Here is a 14,058-nt window from a genome sequence, read left to right as displayed (position 1 = left end):
ATAAAAAGAATTTTCTTAAAGCTAAAAAATACCGCTTCCCCTGAAACTTGTATTTGTTTTCAGTAGACATTGTCTTAACTACCATTTTACAGTGTTAAGCTGTAACTGTGATTATCTGTCTTAGAGAACATAGGAATTCACTTAACTAAGTGAAGTCAAAGATCTTTATTTGTGCAAAATAGGTTTACTATGAGCTCTGGACTAGCTGTCTGCTTGTGATCTCTTTCTGTTTGAGAGTGCTTGAGGAAATCATTACATTGTACGTAGATACAAAGTCTTTGTTAGAATAATTTTGTTTGTTTCCTGTAAAGGGAATGCTTTCTCAACAGATCAACAGGTAATTTAACAAATCTAGCATAACCCTTTTTAACTTTAAAGAATCTTTACTGACTTAATAGTGTTTGGCATGATTTTCCTGACGTTCATGAATTCTAGAGTCTTATATTTTTAATGGAAACCTGAAGATTACAGGGATATGTTTCAAGAAGGGAATTTAGCAACTAAGCAGTTTCTAAATTCTGTGCACAGGAGATCTTAACTACTGAATGTGTAAACTAAGATGAATTAAAACTTTGTAAAATCAAATAGCCTATCCTATAAATGCTTACTAGTAGATGTACTTTGTATAGGTAAAGAATCTTGTTGACTGCTAGAGGGATGCTTGAAAGCTGATGGAATTATTTTGCAGGACTGAAGCTTAAATAGCAATGGAAGAATCTAGGGATTGGTCTAGTTTTAGACTTGATATCTCTGACTTCCTCAATCTAAACAAGGGTGTTGCCTTTAACTGAGCCAGGAAGCAGCCTTTGTTCCAAGGCTAGACTGAGGATGAGAACTTGAGATCCAGGTATACATCTTAGTGTGGTAGTCCCATCATATCTGGTAGAACATATTTATAGTATAAAAAGCCTAATGTGAAGCTTGCTGTAAACCAGGAATAGTGGAAATGCTCATATTCTGGAGCATGCCAATAGTACACAGTGTTATAAGGACAGGGATCTTAAATGTACTTCAGATTTGATGTTTGACTACTATATCAGCTTTAGGAATCAAAACAGTGTTGGATCCTTTGGGTGTTGGATAGGTCCTTTAATAAGTAAACCTTATTCAATAGAGGGTGTAAGAACTAGATGTGAAGGGGTAAAGATAATGTTCATGAAGCGGTTTGCTTGCTTTTAAAATAGAAGAATGGGAAACATCAACAGAGAAAGGGTACGTTAAATAAGGATTTATTTCCTTGACCATGTGGGTGTAATACGGTGATATGTCTCCATTTGGTCCCCCAGCTTTGAAATACTGAGGCACTCAGGCGTCCTCCTTTGTGTGATTGTCCATTTGCAGGGCATAAGTGCTGAAGTCCTTCATGCTCTATTACAAATACGGATATTAGGTCATGAAAACTACTGTCCTACTTGTAATTAATTTACTTCCATTCATCAGAGACTTGAAACATTTATGGCACAGAACAGCAGTTGGCCACAACACTACTGAAACTTATGTGGACAGAGGATCTGGCCCAGTGCCCTGAGCTGCTTGTGAGTAAAAAAATTAGGTTAAAATTGTTAAGCCCTTTCCTTCTGTGTGTTATTAAAGGGAAATATTTTGGCCTGTGTTATCAGTTAGCTAACTTGTCAAATGCTTGATTTTTAGCTTAGTGTCATTGGGGTATATATGAGAGTTTTTGTTATTCTAATTCTTCCAAAGTAGTGCATGCTATTCCGCATAGGAAGAGTTTAGTTTTCAGTACTTGAGTGTTCTGTCAGTGGGAGACCAGAAACTCTTGATGTGAGCAGGCAAGACCCCCAAATGGAAGTGAAAGTAATCTGCATTTCATTGAGCGTGTTACTTGTTCCACCAGGTCATGTAAAACTTGTTCTTTATTTCCATGCATTGCTTTTTGTCTTGGGTACCTAACCTTAGTTTTGCTTTCAGTAACTGAAAGATGCTGAGAATCTCATTTGCAAACCTCTGACTTTGATGCTCTTGAAATCATTCTCTCTGGGTCAGTGCCGCTTCTCCTTTGTGGCAGTGAGTGTACTTCAGTTAACAGGTCTGTACTCTGCTGTATGGTCACTGCATCAAGCCAGACTCACTACTGTGCTTCTTATATGTTGGTCTTGTGGCCCTGCCAGGCAGTAAAACACACCCTCCCACCATGTTAGTTACTCAGCAGCTTCTATGTCAGTTCAGTGACTCCAGTAAAGCCTTTACGTGCATCTACTGCATCTCTGTGGAAGTTGGGAAACAGAAAGGGAAAGTACAGTTTCCTCCTGCTTCTGTCACCAGTACCTACAGCACTGGTCCACCAGACTTGCTTGTCTGCTGCTTTGCTGTCAGATTTCGTGCATAGTATGTAATTTTTAAAAATAGCAAAGACAGAGTAGTAGGCAGCAAGAAAAGGTGTGGAGGGCTAACGCATGCAGGAAAAATATAAAGCTAATTAGAAAAGCTTGGGAAAAGCTGGGGGGTTGTGAATGACACATTCAGGATGAGAAGGAAGATAGTGAAGTGTTAGTCAAAGGGATGACTATAATTGGATACAATCTCCTCTTGGGTAGTTGGGTGAGATGGTTAAATATGCAGATCTTTCCTTGAATTACACCCTCCTTGCTATATCGCTTATTAGACAGAATGATTTAATCCTGAATGAGGAAGAGTCCTAGCTATAAAAAAAAAAAGCAAAGCAACAAACCTCCTCCCCCAGCAAAGATCCCCAACAAAAATGGACAAAAAACCTCCCAGCAAAACAAACTCCATCTTATTTCCTCCATATTACAACAAACTCTTGATATCTTTCCTTATATACGGTGTGTTTGTACAAATTAGCAATGTTATATTGTGCGTAAACCCGGAGATCAGAGTTAGGTCTGCCAGGAGAAATCTTGAGTGTTTTCTGGTGCTTGAGTTCACTGTCTGCTTTTTTAAAATTTTAAATGATATTTTAATTAATCTAATAGAATATGTCTAGTTGGAACAGACCTACCATGGTCATCTAGTCTAACTGCCTGACCACTTCAGGCCTGACCAGAAGTTAAAGCACAGTATTAAGGGTGTTTGTCTCAAACACTGGGGCATGAACCTCTCCCTGAGAAGCCTGTTCTGGTGGCTGACCACCTTCTTGGTAACAAAATGCTTCCTAATGCCTGTTCTAAACTTCCCCTGGCATATCTTTGAACCATTCCCACACATCCTATCACTGGATACCAGGGAAAAGGGATAAACATCTCCCTCTCCACCTTCCCTCCTCAGGAAGCTGCGGAGAGCAGTGAGGTTGCCCTTCAATCTTCTTTTCTCCAAACCAGATGAGCCCACAGTCCTCAGCTGCTTCTCACAGGACATGCCTTCCAGCCCTTTCACCAGCTTTGTGGCCCTCCTCTGGACACATTCAAGGACCTTCACACCCTGTGGTACCCAGGTGAGGTACTCAGGTAAGGCTGCACCAAGGCTGAATACAGCAGGATAATCACCTCTTTTAACCAGTTGTTCATGCTGTTTCATGTACCCCATGATGTGATTTGTCCTCTTGGCTGCCAGGCCACACTGCTGACTTGTACTGACTGACTGCTGCTGACTAGTACCCACACATTCTCTCCCAGTGTATATTGGTGTCCATTGTTACTCTGTACTATGTGAAGGATCCAGTATTTGTACTTGGTAAATTTCATTGACTACCTAATGCTCAGCTGCTTCAAGTCTGGCTGCGTAGTCACTTCTTGAGTATTTTGAATTTTTCATTAGTCTACGTTTAAGGTAAGTTGCTCAGGATTGGAAATCCTTAAACTTTTTAAAGAATCCATGCTTTTGAGAGGTTGGTATCCTTATTATTTGCTGAAATTGCACAGTCTAAGAACATGCAGCTTAGTCTGAGTCATAGCAGCTTGTTAATTTAGCTTGAAGGCTATAAGTAAATATAAAGGCTGATATTTCTACCCGTTGGATTCTGTTGTAAAAGTGTCAGACGTGGCCGGGATAAGCCTAGTGCAAAGGTTTGTTTTTCACAGGCATTATGCTAGACATTGCTGGGGTGGGGAGGGAATAAGTTTGATATCACCAGGACCTGGCTGAAAAATCTGACTCTCTTTTATCAGAAGAAATTGAGTGCAGTGTTGAAAAAATGTCCAGGAAAATAATAAAGTAACACTTGTGCTCTTTGTTTCATCTGGAGAACACTGGAATATATTATTTTAAACTGTATTTGCTTAATATGTTAAAATATTTTTGTATTATGTAATAAACTTCAGTTGAACTAACTATGGGAATCTAGTATGTTCTTTTGACTGAATTTTTCTAAATATCTTTCATTTTTTTCTCTAGAAAAAATGACACTTAAAATATATTTTTTCTTGTAGAGGGATTGCTAATTTTTGATTTTGTACCTGTTACACCCTGTTTTAAACAAACTGAATTTTTCAATTCAATTTTAGGGAATTGACTGGCAGTGGAGGTGGGAAAGGGAGGGATCTTGCCTGATTTGACATTATCAGTTATGCATTGGTAAAATGAAAAAAGTTAATTGAAAAGCTGAACCTTCAGCTCCTTCAGAAGCATTCTCAAGCCTGTCTACAAGCTTGCTGCTTTCTTTTAGATGAGCTCAACAAATTCCTTTCCTTACTAACTATTCATTTGCTAACGGACAAAATTAACAGATATAATCAATATCATAGGGAAAGTGATTTTTAGGTTCTGAGGTTTTTGCATCTGTTTTTATTGTATGTGTTCTAATTATTTGAGGTCTTGAAGAGATTTGTGGACACTGAGTTACCTGTTCATTAAAAGCAGCAAAGGAGACTGTAATGTAACTTGGAGCCTGCTGTTCTGAAGGTCCTGTATGTTGAGGTTTGCTGTAGCTCTACTCTGTATGCTGACGAGAGAAACGGGGCACAAACTGCCTTCTAAACTGCCAGTGATCTTTCTGGGACCATCTGCCAAAATTTTCCATCTTTTAATCTCCTGAACTCTTACAAATTTGAGTAGTAAGCTGAAGGTATTGATAACTAAGCCATAAGGAGTAGAATGTTAAAGGGCACCAGATCTTGCCCCCGTGCTTTGTAGATTTTGGCTAAATGGACTTTGTAGAACACAGCTGCTCAAGCTTAATGGCTCTTCAAGAAGTCCTATGCTCTGCTTTTGCTAGACTGATGGTAGGTGCTCCTCTTCCCCTGTAGAAGGGATTTAGTTGAAACTTAGGGACGGGAGGTGTCTCTTAGCCTGTTCCTTCTCTTGATAAATGTTCAAGATAAACAGTCTGACATGACTGTACTTACAGTAAGAGATGCCAGGACAGGTGTCCCATTACAACAACCCAAAACAGTGGGTATGATGTGAGTCAAGGCAGCAGTGTTGGAGCTCACAGCTTGCTGAATGGAGTCCTTTGGAAACAAGAGCTCCTACTTTCTGCTTCCTCCAATACACTGGCATGCTCCCTTCCCAACTGAATTGTATAATTTCTTTTGTGTAACTTTTTCCAAGAGCCAGTTTTCTTTTGGAAATATGTAACTGTTGGATGTACAAAGGTTCTGGCAAGAGATGGATTTCTGTTGTTTGCCCCAGGTAATATGAGCTTCATAGTTTAGTTAATCTTGCTTGTTAAAATCCAAGCAAGAGGAATTGAAGAAAAACACAGCCAGTCTGGACTGTGTTTATGCAGTGCTAAGCATACTGTTCCAGTCAGAAGCCATGTGTATTTTACCTTTAAATGTACATTTGCTTCAGCAGTTCTTGCCTATTTCAGGTATTATAGAGAATAAAAATACATAGTAGACAGTCTTCACAGAGAGTGGCTAAAGCTAAACTGTATTGGGTAAGAGGTTCTGTCTATTAGTCTGGAAATTCAGATCTGATGCTGGATGTTGTGTTTAGGATGTGTAGCTAATTCTATGTCACGTGAGCCATTAGACATGTTAATACAGATGGAATTATAATGAACTATTTTTAACTTGCATACTGACAAATATTTACATAAATCCTTAAGTGGTAGGATTTCTCCTAAAGTTATCTTTTTAGAGCAAGCAAAAATCTTTCCTAGCTTGCTTTTCAAAGTCAGTGCTTTACCTACCTCCTAAACTTGGCTATTTTCTGAGAGCTGGCTTATTAGCAAAAAAAGGAAAACATCTCAGATTTTCTCTTGGCTACAGTTGGGGTTTATCCATTGGGACTCCTATACTTCTGATAGGAATACATGACTAACAGTTAAAACATGCAGCAGCTTAAGCTGCCCAAGAGAAGTCTTTAACATTTTCCAGTTAGACTTTTTTTCACAAAAAACCCCGCAACCCTGAAGCTTCCTAGTCCAAATGTCTGCAGATGTACAGGGATGAGAAGGGAGTATTATTGTGTTTTTAAAAGTACTAGGTCCTTTAAAGACTAATTTTCTTGGTTCTTTGATAATTAAATGAGTTGCCCACCTCACCTAGGGGGTTAGGTTTTGTGTGCATAACCAGTACTCTCAAAGACAATAAAAAGACTATAGTGATGATCTCTGGAGAACAGCACAAGCTTAATGTTTTTTCTTTTTTCTTTTTTTGTTTAACCCCTAAAGAAATGGTGAATATAATAGCTGGTTTTCACATACGTATTTTTTTCTACCTGAGGAATTTAAATATGGTGAAAGAAAATCTTCCTAGGGGGAGAAGATACTAAGCTTACGGGTGAGGAAAAAAAAAAGGAGAGATTCAAAAGGTTTTATTTTGAAAAATAAAAATTGGAGAAAAGGTTCATTAGTGTTGTGCTTTCACACTTAGCTTCTCTGTACATTACCTTGAGAGACTGTAATTTTATTTGATGTGTTTGGTACCATTAAATATTTGAATGAAGAAAAATAAGAATGGAAAATGAGGTCAAAGGTCTATGTATCCCACTTTAGTGGGCTAGCCTTCTAGCGACTTGCAGAGCTTCCAGTTCCTGATGTTTAAGGAAATAATATGAGAGCAGGCAGGCATAAAGTGAAGCTTTTCCCACTCTGTCAAATGCTTTCAGCAATCTGTGTCTTAGGGACTCTCATAGTCAAGGACTGTATCCATATCTTCACATTTAATAGTTCTTGTAGGACTTTCTAGCCCTAAGCTGTCTAAAGGAAAGCCTCCCCTAAAGCTAACCCAAAGGCAAACAGCAGATAGAAACAGGCTTAGTCTTTTTTCTTTTTAACATGATACTCTGTTACTGGATGCTTTTTGCAGTAAAAGCAGGATTGACATTTCCCTCAAAAAGAAGTTACAAGACTGCAATATCCAGACCATAAAAAATGGCCGGTTTGAGATGAGAGATGTTATGGTTTTGCTCACATAGGCTAGTAATACTTGCAGGATGGTTCTTGCAGCTTGATGAAAGGAAATTGGTGCTCTCATACCAGAGAATTGGTATGAAAGTACTGCTTATTGCCTTTCTGGGGCATGTCTATGGCAAACTTTATTTAATCCTGTTTATAATTTTGTCCCTCTAGATTTTCTATAATGTACCTATTATTGAAGTAGTGCTTCTTGAGATAAATACTGTATGTTTAATAGGCTCAATATTTTCAATCAATTTTCTTGACCAAAAATCACACTCAGGCAATTTTATAAGCACCCTGTAAGGCAAGTGTGTGTATTTGCACATTTATCCTCAAATGTAGGATGATGGCTCTGCTGAAGACTTTTATGAGAAGCATATTCAAATTCCTATTGTCTAATTCAAAGTACTTTTCACTAATAACATTAATTTAAAATGCATTAAATATTAACTTTCAAAAAGAAAATTAAATAAATGATTACTAAGGGGAATTAGGCACTTAGACACACTAAAACATAATAGGATTTAATTTGTTGAGAGTTCTCAGCCCTATTTCTTAAGTTCAGGCTTTTATGTACGAATTGGCAAGAATGTGGAGTAATGGCCCTAGATGGGATTTCTTTTGGTAACCTCCAAGCAAGATATAGAAAATCTAGTTTGTGAAATCCTGCAACAGCATTGCTGCTTCTTTGTTCAAAACAAAGCAACCAGTAAAACAAACTCACATGATGAATGTTTGTGTAGCTAGCCTACTTGGTAAACTGAGAATGATTAATCTGGTAGACAATTCAGTAAGGTAACCCCTGGGAAAGCAGCATCAAATATCAGTACCATGCTGCAGTATGTGTGTGCAGTACATCATAGTGTAAGTGTGGTATGAGACTGGCTTCTCCTTCAAGGCTATTATGTCCCTGCCAAATGCTTTTTCTCCATTTACTTGTTTTCCAGCCTGTGAAGTCTGTAAGACCAAATGCTTCAGGTGGTGAATTAGAAAGAAAAGTCTTTCTTGGTAGCTGTTCAGCATACCTCCCCCATATCACTCAGTGGGACAACTCCATATTACCTTTTGCTTTCCTGCTCCCTGATGAATGCAAATACCTGAGTGCTGCTGAGATCTGCCACCTTTGGTCATGTTCACCCTAGCATTGTTGTCCCTCGTCTTCTTGTAACCAAGAACCATGTCTAATACGCAGGAGGTAGGAACATGCGGTCACCTCACTACTTTTGAAAAGGCTGATGATTTGACCAAGGAGCATTTGATTTTTGCTGCAAAAAATAATTATGAGCAACAGCCACGGACCTGGTGCTGCCTAATGTGCCATGGCTAAAACCCATTTTTCCCCCTTCTAAGCTGATTTTTTTTTTTTTTTATATTGATCTTTCTGAACAATTTCATAGCGTTGTCCTAGTCTATAAACAGTTTGGTGAAATGCTTCAAAGTACTTAATGTTTTTATAGGTTTACGTTGTTTTGTCTAAGCTGCTTGTACCAGATTAATAAGCCAGTCACATAATGTTATTTCTGGTGAGGTAAGATCAATGAATTATAACTTCTAGACCTCATGGGCCACTTTGTTTCTTTTAGCATCAACATTCCCCCTGCCCCCACGTGTATATTCGTAAATATGTGTTTGAGTAATACCAGAAGGGAAGCTTAACTTGGTAATGGATTTCTTCCTTTGTTTCCATCCAGTAACACTCTTTACACAGGGTCTCTTTCTCTGAGTTTCTGCTAAATTATCAGTATTTTAGTCATGAGCAAGTTGCGACGCTTGCTGCACTGGAGATAGTGACTGATACAGTCTTTCAGGTCAAGCGATTTATCAGTCTGTTTCATCAGCATCCTAGTCACTTGGATGTTTATCTTCTTTCAGTGTTGGCTTTGGAGCCAGATATCCAGTACAGACAATGAATAGGAGTTCTCAGGTTCTTGCACAGAAAGTCTTACTGTGAAATGTTTGAAAATGTTTTTTCTTCTTAAGGTGGCTAACTTTGTGCAGAAGAATGATTCCTGAAGACCTTCAGACTAGGTCTTTATACGGTCAGAAACTTCTTCATACGTAGAAATAACTGAGGGAGTTGATACTAAAGCCACCAAACACTTTGTTTTGAAACCTCATGCTAGCTTCCTTTGCTTCAGGGAAAAGAAAACAAAATAAAAGCATCCAGTCTTATGGGTGCAGAATATTTTGGGTGTTCTTGATTTTTAGTTCGTGACTGCTCCAAAGACACGATCTCTGCTACAAATGAGGTTGCCTAAGTTATTTCTTTTTTCTTATTCTTTCTCCTGCCTGTGTTGGAGGAGCAGAAGGAGAGCTTATGAGAATTCATTTATTTTTCATTAACTTATTTTTCATTGATTTTTGTCTCTAGCTTTGTTAGTCATTTAAATTTGCCTTTGCTTCCATTTCCACAGAAGCTTGGCAAAGATTTCTTCCCCACCTCTTGTTTCTCATGTAGCATTTCTCTCTGCAATAATCATATTGTTCTCTAGACTGCACTATTTTGCTAAGCTTTCATTGCTTGCCTCCCTTCAAAATCTTGAAACAAAGCTTGGACAACTTGAGCACATTGATCCAGTTACTGTTTCTGCTTAGTACTAGTCGTGCCAATTGGTTTGCCATACCATGTTTTCTACTCAGTTTATATGTTGCCTGGTTAACCTTGTGTCTATGACTGATAACTTTTCAAATAACAAAGTGGTGAGTTTAGGGTCTACAGATACCAAATTGAGGCCATGGAACATGCTTTAACACACATACCTTAGTTTAAGTGTAATGAAGAGTAGCTTTCACTTGTGAAAATAGTACTATATATCACATCAGTGATATCAAACATTAAAAAGAGAAGAATTTACCTCTTCCCCTTCCCACCACCTCTTGCAAAATGCAGGTACCCTTTGTATTTCTGGAAAAATTGTGTCTTTGACTTGTGGTTGTAAATGCATGGATAGCTTTCTCTGCCTGTTAATGGAAAATTATTGTCTGCTTAGGGGCTTTGGTAACAATGCCACTTTGTGTGTACAGTGCATGTACTATACACATAATGACTCTTTAAACTTGCCACTTGATGTATGAACTCTTGATCAAAATGAAATCTTTCCCACATGAACATTGCAGTGGTCCCACTTATATAACTTCTGATCATTATTGTGTTACCTGAGTTTCAGTTCAGTCAACTTCCTAGAAGAACCCTTTTGTCTAGCCATGTATTTTTGTCTGCTTCCGTTTTGTAGGGTTTGGTTTCTGTTTTCTGTTGGTTTTGGTTTTTCTTTTTTTTTTGGCGGGTGGGGTTGACGGTGGCTGGGAATGGTTTTGTAATGGGTCACTTTCTTCTCTTAACCATAATCACTGAACATAGTCTGGCTCTTCTTGAGCTTCAGTTTTTAGATTGAAACTTTAAAAGAGTGTATAGCTATTTAAAAAATTGATGTACAGCCTTTTAATAAATGACTGAACTTCATATCAGAGTACCCTTTTCCTAGATTTCATTAAAAGAGCTAAAGGATTTGGAGCTGGTTTGTATGTTGCTTCATTAATATTTTCAATGTACAAATTCTGCTTTGAAGTGAAATGTCCCTGTATTCTACACCCCTGAATTTGCAAATATCCCTTACTGACACACACAGTGCATATTACAATATGTGCTGTATTGATGTTCTGGCTTTTAGGGCTATGTCTACATTGATAAATTAAGCTACACTACTAAAAAGGGAGCATAGTTTAACTGTGGATGCAAGCTGCCCTGAGTGACTTGTTCTCAGGTATGCAGAACAGGATGTGTCCCATTTTGCTTATGAGTATAGACATAGCTTGTGTTTGCTCCGTGAAAATGATGCACAAATTGCTTTTTGTGTAACTTTTAATTTGGAGATAGATATAGCGCCCTACACTGTGTGGCAAGTATTTTCCTTTACTGTGTAAAATGTTGATGTAATACAGGTTTTCCTGCCACAAGTGGTGCCAGAATTTAATATTCCTTTCTGGATTTACTCCCTATAGACCTTCCCCAGGAAAGCAAATGGAAAAAAGCGTACCGGGCAATGTTTTGATTTGGAAAGGAATAGTAAGACTTCAAGGAGTCCCACAGCAAGTTTGCTGTTTCATAGTGGTTTTACGTGAAAGGATATTGGAAATTCCTGTATGGCTGTAGGAAGTCTTGAGATAAGACAAATGGAAAGAATATACATGGCTGTAACAGGTGGGTCAGAAATGTTCCTTTTCTAAAAGCTGAAAATAGAAGTAGTCCCTCCAGACATAGAAACATGATTTAGTAATAACAGCGTGAATTTCAGCTGGTTTCTTTTTGCAGTTGGTCAGACCATGTGATGAGTAGCTCATTTCTATGCATGTTTGTGTTTTTGAGGCTTTAATGCCAAGATACTGTTTCCTTATCCTCATAACTCCTTGGCTTTGTGGAATCATTGTAAATTAATTTTACATATGAAGAAATGACTAATAATATAAGAGCGCTCTCCCTTAAGTAAGGGAGAAAAATGCTCCATAATGCAAAAAGGCTATTATTGCCTTTGCTGTTTTGATATAGGAGCAGTCACACTATTACCTTCTCAATAGTTATTAATGCCCTTAAAATGGATTGTAGCCACCTTGCCACCTTCCATTCTGAATTTAATAGACACTCTAATGAAATTTTCATAGTAAAACAACTTGCCAGAAGGTCAAGAAAGCCAAAAATAAAACTGGGAATTGAAGTCATCTAAATGTCCTTTTCTTTTTCATTTATGATGATAGCACTTCAGGCTGGAAAATGTGCTAGAAGCTGATTACCAAAGATGGGGGAGGGAGGATGAGTGGGTAAAGATAGCAGAACAGAGCATGAAGTGTTGAGAAAACACTGCTTCTTTTGCTAGAGTCTGAGAAGTTTCCATTCAGTAGCTTGACAGTAATAAATGTTATGCTGCTTTAAAGCTTTCAGAATGACTGATACAGAACCTTTTAATTGACTATTAGCATGGTTTTTGCAGTCCCTTGAATCTGTGGTCATTTTTTTTTTTTCTATAGTAGGATTCTTTTTCGTTGAAAACCAGAATTTTTAAGGGACTGTGTGAAAGGCACAGCAACGGGTGGTAAATTTAGACTTGCAGTTTAGGCACAAATTTTTCCACTCTGCAGAAGCACCTAAATATTTTTGTCTTGCTGGGAGCAGCATGGCAGAGTTCACTTCTCAGTGTTCTCCTGGGCCTTTCCAAAATACCTCAATCTGTTAGGGCCTTGTCCATGTGCTCAGTGGGACCTGAGGTCATGCAATAAGCTTAAGTGCTGGAGCTCTGGTTGCAGAAGTAAATAAAGTTTGTAAAATACACATTGCCAAGATAAACACTGTGCTTGCTTGAGCATAATTAAGATTGAGAAAAAAACGTGTACCTGTTAAACTAGTCAGCAAGAAAAAGTCTGTTTTCCTGAGAAATGATATTACAGGGGTGACGGACTGTTTCTTAAGTGCAAGATGGTGGTATAGGCCTTTAGAATCTGAAAGAAGAAATAATATTCATTAACCTAACTCTCTTGCCTTAACATGAGTGTCAAAGCTAGAGGCATGTGGAATATGTGCTTTGAGACCTGTTCTTCCTATGTAGACTAGATACCGAAAATGATGCAATGAGGAAGACTAATCTACTTTTCTTTTTTTTTTTTTTGTTTTTTTTTTTGCTGGGTCTTGAGGGAACCAGTATTGGGGCATGTGCCTGTGAAGAGTCTGTCTCAGATTGGAATTCTGACTCATTTCAAATGTCCATGTTTACCTTTATGTTGGCCACCACTGTTGTTCAGCAGCATGTAGAAATAGCTTGTCTTCAAATCCAAGTTTCAAGGGAGAGAGAAAGTAAATGGGCATATATCTTGCTTATACAGATGGCTGACAACATCTTGGGGTTACCAGTGTGTAACCTGGGGAGCACTGGGAGAGGTCAGGAAGGAAGACAAAGCAGATGTGAGCTACCAGCAAAATTGCTGTTCTTGAGAACTATAGACCTATAGTCAATTCCTCTACACTAAAGCTATATTTTCAGAACCATTTGAATAATTCAAACCTCACAGAGAAAACTTATGCAAGTACCTGTATTGCTTTAGGGCATCTACCAGGTCAAAAAGCAAAGACCAAATGATGTGGACTATTCCTGGTTTATTACTGTACTACAGTATCTCTTCTAGTGATTAGGTGTGAAGGTAAACTGTCCCATAGTAAACATAGCACTTTCATCTTCTTGACAGTGTCTGAATAGTATATGTATGTAAATAGCTTGATCAGCAAGCATAACTTGAATTTTCAACATGTTCATAAAAAGGGCTTAAGACTCCATGCAGCAAAACATGTAACAGTATTGAACACTTCTGCTGTTGCTAATGCTATGCTACTTAAAAAAAAAACACCAACAAACAGTCAGATGTCCTTACATCTGTCCTTACAGTTCAACCTATTGTATTCTCCTCTCCTAGACAGAAGCTTCACTGCTAACAGTTTATAACTGAATTCAGCTAGCAAAGTTATAGTCCTTGCACATCATAATTTAGCAAATAAGATTCTAAGTACTATTTACTTGGTCATTGAGTTAGTAGAGGCAAGTGTACAGTAGAAGTAACTTAGGACTGAGTGATGGGAAGGGGCTACAACTTCCTAATGGTCCTGAGCAAATAGTCTTGACAATATCCTGCCAGCCGAGTTTGGGTGGAAGTAGATTTCATTTAAATGAGCTATGAAATGGAAATCCCAGGAGTCTGATGTAACATCTTATTTCAGTAGTATACAAAATGTAAAGCGTGTGGGTGTGGGCATG

At 38.2% G+C, this 14,058-nt stretch overlaps 1 long non-coding RNA gene across 3 annotated transcripts in view; it reads left to right on the top strand.

Annotated features, from left to right (window-relative positions):
- The window catches only part of LOC134157812 (uncharacterized), an 88,610-nt gene that overhangs the window by 3,941 nt on the left and 70,611 nt on the right, over positions 1-14,058 (top strand). For all 3 annotated transcript variants that reach the window (XR_009962479.1, XR_009962477.1, XR_009962478.1), the window contains exon 2: positions 3,250-3,428. This is a non-coding gene — a long non-coding RNA (uncharacterized LOC134157812). The remainder of the gene's footprint in view (positions 1-3,249; positions 3,429-14,058) is intronic.

Source organism: Pezoporus occidentalis, unplaced genomic scaffold (genome assembly GCF_034315485.1).
Source record: "Pezoporus occidentalis ecotype Australia unplaced genomic scaffold, CSIRO_AGI_Poc_V1 ctg120, whole genome shotgun sequence".
NCBI classification, from domain to species: Eukaryota; Metazoa; Chordata; class Aves; order Psittaciformes; family Psittacidae; genus Pezoporus; species Pezoporus occidentalis.
This window is presented reverse-complemented; position numbering and strand designations above follow the sequence as displayed.